The sequence below is a fragment of the Cyprinodon variegatus genome, unplaced genomic scaffold (assembly GCF_000732505.1).
Source record: "Cyprinodon variegatus isolate N-32 unplaced genomic scaffold, C_variegatus-1.0 Scaffold24, whole genome shotgun sequence".
Lineage (NCBI taxonomy): Eukaryota > Metazoa > Chordata > Actinopteri > Cyprinodontiformes > Cyprinodontidae > Cyprinodon > Cyprinodon variegatus.
This window is the reverse complement of record NW_015150477.1, coordinates 2,032,776-2,040,152: the sequence shown is the minus strand read 5'-3', so window position 1 is coordinate 2,040,152 and position 7,377 is coordinate 2,032,776. Positions and strand designations below refer to the sequence as shown.

General features: G+C 48.3%; 1 pseudogene; it reads left to right on the top strand.

Annotated features, from left to right (window-relative positions):
• The window catches only part of LOC107096706, a 17,825-nt pseudogene that overhangs the window by 8,787 nt on the left and 1,661 nt on the right, over nucleotides 1-7,377 (top strand).

Here is a 7,377-nt window from a genome sequence, read left to right as displayed (position 1 = left end):
GTTAGCCCGTCTGCAGTGGCCAGGGCTGACGTTAGCCCGTCTGCATTAGCCAGGGCTAACGTTAGCCCGTCTGCATTAGCCAGGGCTAATGTTTGCTCGTCTGTGGCGGCCATTGCTAAGCAGGTTCTGAACAGGTCCAACAGCAGGCGTCCAACCAGAACTTCAAGGATCTCCAGGTTCATCTTGGTTCTCGTTCCACATGGCAGAAAGGTCCAACAAGGAGAGGTTCTGTTATGTTTGGGTCCAGTTCCGTCAGCGCTGAAGGAGATCATTTTAGAACCGGGACTGGAGGTTCTGGAGATCTGTACTGTGTTCTGTGGAACACGCCTGTGAGCAGAACCCATTTTCTTGTTTCAGATGGATCCTGTTGTCATGGAAACACCATGAGAACAGAATGGTTCTGTTTGTAGCCGTTTCTCAAGAACCGAGTACGGACCCAACATGACAGAACCTCTCCTTGTTGGACCTTTCTCCATGTGGAACCAGAACCAAAAAGAACCTGGAGATCCTTGAAGTTCTGGTTGGACGCCTGCTGTTGGACCTGTTCAGAGCTTCTGTCTGAGGAACTGCAGACGGCCTGTGGAACGGTTGGTTCTGGTGTTCTGACCCATTAGATGTCGGTACCGTTCCTGCTGCTCAAAACTCCTCCTATGCCGATGAAGCTGCTGCTCCTCTTCCTCTTTGACCCAGTGGAGGTTCTGCAGGTCCGTCCCGGATGGTTCTGCTGCCCTGCCCTGCAGCGGCTCTATGCGCTCGGACCGTGCATCCGGGCCCGCCTTCACGTCTCGCTCCATCAGTTGTCATGAGCGTCACAGAGTTCTGGCGGGGGAAGAAGCGGGCCTCAGCGGCTCGTTAGCCCTCAGTGGGCCCGGTCTCTCTGATCCGGTTTGTTCTGCTGTCAGCTTGATGTTTGTTCCCTGAAATGATGGAACATTCCGGCGTCGAGCCTCGCTCTGCTTTAAACACCCTGAGTCAGAACCAGCGGTTGAGTTTTGATCATCAGTTTGCCTTCTCCGGTACCGGCCCAGTTCCTCCAGTTAATGCTCGGTTAGGAGGAGGAACAGGAGGGTCTGGGTTCAGGGTGCCATTCCTTTTCTTCAGGCTGGTTTGGATCCTGATTTCCCCGATAATTAAACCTTCGTTTAAAGGGACGCCATCTTTGATCAGGTTCCTTTGATCTGAAACATCAAACGTCCAGAATGTGGAGAATGGAACGAAATAATAGTTTTACAAAAAGGATTATAGAAAATTGCTTTATAGATGTTGACTCGTTCAAAATATCCACTCCTGGTTACCATGCCAACGTGGACACCTGATGTCCTCATACAGGAAAAGTAGGTTGAAGTCATGTGACCTGGAGCTCTGGCAACACGGAGGTTCGAAAAAGCCTGAACTCGTCCTTTCAGACTCGCTTCCTGTCTGAACACATGGTGGACATGATGGACATGTTGGATTAGGTGGACATGATGGACATGTTGGATCAGGTGGACATGATGGACATGGTGGATCAGGTGGACATGTTGGATCAGGTGGACATGGTGGATTAGTTGGACATAATGGACATGGTGGATTAGGTGGACATGATGGACATGTTGGACATGGTGGACATGATGGACATGTTGGACATGGTGGACATGATGGACATGTTGGACATGGTGGATTAGGTGGACACTATGGTCCCCTTCATAGACTGCTTCCATCACAGCTCTGTGTTGAAGGCTAATCCGATCCTTTAAATGATGAAAGGATCAGGAGGATCGCTGCTGGTCCACATTTCCCATGATTCATTGCAGCTCAGCAGCAGTGGACGTCTGCGGTGAATAAAATGTCTCTGGGGACTAAAAGATGTCTTTGGGTCCCAGTAAGTGAATGAGGTGAGAGCAGAGGTTGGTTCATCTCTGATATCTGCTGATGACGGCTGCTGGTGTTTCTCTGCAGCAGCCTTCAGTGGGCGGAGCTTAAACGCTGACCTGATTACAGACTTTGATCTGCTGCTCCATGAATCTTTGCTGAAGAAAAGATCATTTATTGAATGTTTCTGGAGGAACAATGTTAGTGATCTCTGGTGCTCATCTTCTCATGGCGGCAGCTGCAGATCCTCCAGGATTAAAGAAATGGAATCAGAGCAAAACCTCAGAACTACGGAGTTTATTTTAAATCGTTTTTCTTCCTGTCGGATGATGGCTTTGATTTATCGCTCTGAGACAATAAGAATTTAATCATTTTCCTTTAATAAAGAACAATCATATCAGGATGAATAGAAAAATAGAATCTTCAGATTTCAGAGGTCTGTGCCTCCGGTCACGGTTGCTAGGCAACCAGCATTATGCCGGGCCTCCTGCTGGAGACCCGGTCCACTCCCATGTTTGGGTCCACCATGCAGGGAGCCGGGTTGATGTGGGCTGTAGAACCGGGTCAGGGTGACGGGTTCTGTAGAGAAGAGAAGCTCAGCTGAGTTCTGACCCGACCCAGTTTCCCTCCTGTTATCCAGACCTTCCTGGACTCCTTTGGATCTGGATCAGTGGTTCTGGGCCTCAGAACAGAACCAGTAGAGTTCTGAAGGCTCTGATCCAAGAAGCTGAACTGTTCTGGACCGTCTGGGAGAACATGAAGTCCAGATGTACTGATCCAGATCCGTCCAGCTGGGCGGTTCCTGTCAGGAAGTGGGTTCCAGGATGTTGGAGCAGCAGGGCGTGGGTCTGTAACCTGACCGTGACCCGGTGCCGCTGTGCTCCTTCCTCCCAGTACAATGCTTCCTCAGAACCAGTGGGTGGGTGGGGGTGTTTGGCTCCGGCCCGTCTCAGAGGGAAGCGGCGCGCCCAGAGACTCACAGAACCAGAACATTCTGAGCTGGAATATAAATCCGGTTCTGCTCCACCAATCCTTCAGCCTAGGTTTCACTCCACAGTGGGCTCCATCAGAACTTTAACCGGGTCACAGAAAGCTGGACCTTCCCTGACCCAGTTTCCAGAAAGTCCAGCTTAGCTGAAGGTTCTGACCCGGTGCAACAATCAGAACCAGCAACAGTTCCCGCTGAAACCAACAGCAGCCCCACTCTTTGCATCACTAGCCCTGCCCACTTCCTGCTGGTCACCCAATGAGGTCCTTCCTCACAGGGGCAGATTTAGGAAATTTAGGGCCCTTGGCAAATACAGGCTGGGGGCTCCATGCCATTGGGTTCATCAATATCGTGTGAAAATATATATTAGAAACCCTGAACAGTCTGCTTCACTTCAGCTCGGTAAAGCTAACTTTGGCTGTTAGCTTTAGCTGTCTTTAGTTATTAGCTCAGAGGGGTTTCAGACCAACTTTAGCATTTAACTAAGAGGATTTCCAGGCTAACTTTAACAGTTAGCTTGGAGGTGTTTCAGGCTAACGCTTGCAGTTAGCTTGGAGGTATTACAGGCTAACTTAAGCCTTTAGCTGGAGGTATTCCAGGCTAACTCTTTATGTTAGCTTGGAGGTTTTTCCAGGCTAACTCTTTATGTTAGCTTGGAGGTTTTTCCAGGCTAACTTTAGCCTTTAGCTGGTAGATATTACAGGCTAACTTAAGCTATTAGCTGGAGGTATTCCAGGCTAACTCTATATGTTAGCTTTGAGGTTTTTCCAGGCTAACTTTAGCCTTTAGCTGGTAGATATTACAGGCTAACTTAAGCCATTAGCTGGAGGTATTCCAGGCTAACTCTATATGTTAGCTTGGAGGTTTTTTCCAGGCCAACTTTAGCCTTTAGCTTGGATATATTCCAGGCTAACTTTAGCCGTTAGCTAGAGGTATTCCAGGCTAACTTTAGCCTTTAGCTTGGAGATATTCCAGGCTAACGTTAGCCATTAGCTGAAGGTATTCCAGGCTTACTTTAGCAGTTAGCTCTGAGCTGTTTCAGGCTAGCTTTAGCCTTTAACCCTGACCCCAGAACTGAGGAGTTTCCTCCTAGCCGGCTAGCTCTGATTTGTACTAAACAGAGAAAGGAATCAATCAGTAACTGATGGAGATTCGATTCATTTCATTCACTCAAATATGTCATTATTTGAACACGTTCATTTGACCCAAAACAAGTAGAGGATGGAGACAAAGAGCTCATTTCTAAGCCACGCCCCCTTGATTTAGTTTTGTTCTGATAAATTCATTTTTTAATAATTTTTATTTTTTTTAATTTTCCTTTTTTTAATCAGTCAATATGATTAGATGATTTACATTTAAAAGCTAACAGTATTGATCAGATCATGTTATTAAGCTGCTAACATTAAGAGTAAAACAGACCAGAGATTAATGAATCCTGCTTCAATGATCAGAACCTTTCAGGTTAGATCTGCGGCTCGGGTCGGTTTAGAGCGGCTCAGTGTGATCCCAGTCTAGAAGGTCCCAGGTCTGCGCCGCTCTAGAAGGTCCCAGGTCTGAGCCGCTCTAGAAGGTCCCAGGTCTGAGCCGCTCTAGAAGGTCCCAGGTCTGCGCCGCTCTGACGGGTTTATTCTGTCCTTCAGAGCGGGAGCGGCCCAGATGGAGGGGAAGTTGCTGTGATTGGAGCGCAGCCAGAACCCTGGAAAAGAAAACCCCAGATTGAAAGCAGAGCTGGGTCTGCAGGCCCGTTCAGCGCTTTGTCTCCGGTCCAGAGAGAAACAAAAAAGTTCTGCAGACCTGTAATCAGAGCCGTCTAATTTTAGGCTGCAGACTTTTTACTACAGATTCTGTTTCAGCCCAAACGGGCCTGCTGCAGAACCGCCCCCTGCTTGCGGTGCATTCTTGTGGCTGCAGGATGTGGAGCGTTCAGCTGGAGGAGCCTGCAGCAGAAATAACTCTGAGGAAAAGTTCTGGAGGATGGTGGCTCCAGGTCACCTGGTTCTGGTTCTGAACCCATAAAGAGTTTTCTAGGTGATCCATGCAGGAGGTCCGGTTTGCTCCCTGCCTGGGATCTCAGCATGTTCCTGGATCAGGAAGATAACCTAGTCTGTTCTCCATCATCCCCATGCTATGATCCAAAAGCTCCGCCTTCCTCCACCTTCCTCCAGCTCTGTGGTTTCCTCCCAGGTCAGGCTGCTGAGAAGCTTCAGATGTTCTGACCTAATGGAGGAGCTTCATGACCTCTGACCCTAAAACGCCTCCGGATCAGAACCGTTCTGATAAACTCCTTCAGCTGCTTAATTCTTCTTCAGATCAGTTAAAGCTGTTTCCTTTGAATTACCAGCTGGCTGCCAGGTCCACCAATGCTAATGCTAAGCTATTAGATTTAGCATTAGCATTGCTCTCACCAACCATCTGCTGGACGGCCTTCTACTGGTTCTCCAGTTCAGAGAGCATAAAGAAAAAGTTTCCACATCATGAAATGAAATAAAGCTTCATGTACTCTATTTCTCTGGATGAATGATTATTCAGTTAGAGGCGGGACGGTTAGTGGTTCTCTCTGAAGCCGACGATCTGCTGTGTTTTCCAGAGCTGCTGGGTTCCACCAAGAGGCTGAACATCAACTACCAGGACTCTGATGGGTGAGAGAAGAACCTTTGCTTTCAAATATATTTTCCTCTTTTTGTTGGTAGATTGTTTCTTTTCTCTGCTAAAAAAAACTTCATTAAAATTCATCAGTTTGAAATAAAAAAAATGAAGAAAAGATGTTTGAAAACCTGGAACTTTAGCTGAATATAAATAAATATAAAGTAGTTTTATTCTAAATATTAGACATTAGTTGGAAAAACATTCAGATTAATTTTCTGAAACTGATCAGATCATCAGTTGATCATCATTCAGGTCCGTCTCTGTTCAGAGCTTCTGGTTCATAAACTGGAAAAATGATCCAGAAATAAGTAAACATTTCTTCAATTAAGTGTATTTCCCTTTAATCTGCCGATGGAATTAATATTTTTACTCTTAAAATAAGATATTTAGATAAGATGCAGTTGAAATAAATAAATCTTGTTCCGTTGGCAGAATGTCTGTTTTATCTCCTCAAGAAAAAATGACCAGATTTGGATTTTTTCCATTTGGTTCTGAAGTTCTTTTCCTTGGAGGCAGAAGGAGGAACCGGGTCCATCAGGGCCCGGTTCCTTTGTTGGTCGGTCAGAGGGAGGGGAGGGGTGAGGTCAGAGGTCAGAGGTCAGTGTTTACTGTCCTGACTGCTGAGGGGCGGAGCCATCAGAACCAGCCTGTGGCGTTCAGATGGAGCTCTTCATGCCGAGGAGCTCATTGGTCGAGTCGTCCAGTTCTGCATAGGTTCTGGTCGGGTTCCCATCATGTATTGCGGTTCGGCCTATTCTGGCTCCGCCCCCCCAGAACCCTGCTATGCCTCCCTGGTGGTGCCACCGTCCATCCAGGCTCGCTGCCTTCAGATCAGCTGGGGATTGTCATGGCGACGGTATGTCCCGTCTCTCCTCCCTGCGAGACAGAGGACCTTCTCCTGGCTCCATGTTTGGACTGGTTTCCATGGAGCCCAGCTGGAACGGTGCTGGGAGCTGTGGGACGTTCCTGTTCCAGAACCTGCATGTTCCTTCAGAATCGCCTCCAGGAACCCAGACTGGACGAGTTCTGGACCAGAAGAATGAAAGGAAAAAATGCTGATGAGTTTGGAACCCGGTCCGTCGGTACCGAGTGATAAATGGAGGTTCCCAGAACCGTCCATCAGGCCCGGTTGAGCTGTGGGATGATGAAGCCCGGCCCCCTGCTGCTCCCGGCTGGTTGTAGACGTCGGCTTGGTCGGTAGAATCAGAACCGCTAAGGTCTGGACCATAGAACAGGATCTTAGGAGCAAAGTTACAGCAAAGCTTCTGGTTCTGGTTCCGCCAGACAGTCCTGGGCCTGAGTCCGCTCCTCCTCAGCTGTTTGGGCTCCAGCCTGACTCCTCTTCCTGACAGGGGGACACTCAGGGTGGGACACTGAGGACGACGCGTGGGGGACACGTCCTTCCTGGACTCAGATGTTAGCAAACAGGTGGACCCAGAAACGGTTCTGATTCAGATGGTTCTGGCTTCCTGATGGGTTCTGTGGTTCTGACCTGTTCAGTTATCTAAACTGTTCATTTATTCTGCCAGTGTTTTGCTCACTTTCTGACTAACCGATCATTTCTGATCAGCTGAATCCAGGAAGCGTCGCTCTGATTTCTGCAGCCTGGAAGGAAAAGTTCAGTTTTCCTTAAAGCAGGAATCCGGCTGACTTTGAGCTGCGGCTCAGAAACAGAAAGCAAAGATTGAAGCGTTTCATCCTGACGCTGCTGAGCTCTTAGATTGAGACCTGAGGGGTGAAGCACAGCCTTAACTCCTCCCCCTTCTGATTCTGCAGTCAGAGGAAAGATTCCAGCTCTCTGATTGGTGGAGGCCAGAGCAGGAATGTGAGGAGGAGGAGGGGCACTGTGTGTCTGAGAGCTGCATGGAAAGCATTCCTGCCTGCACAGATGA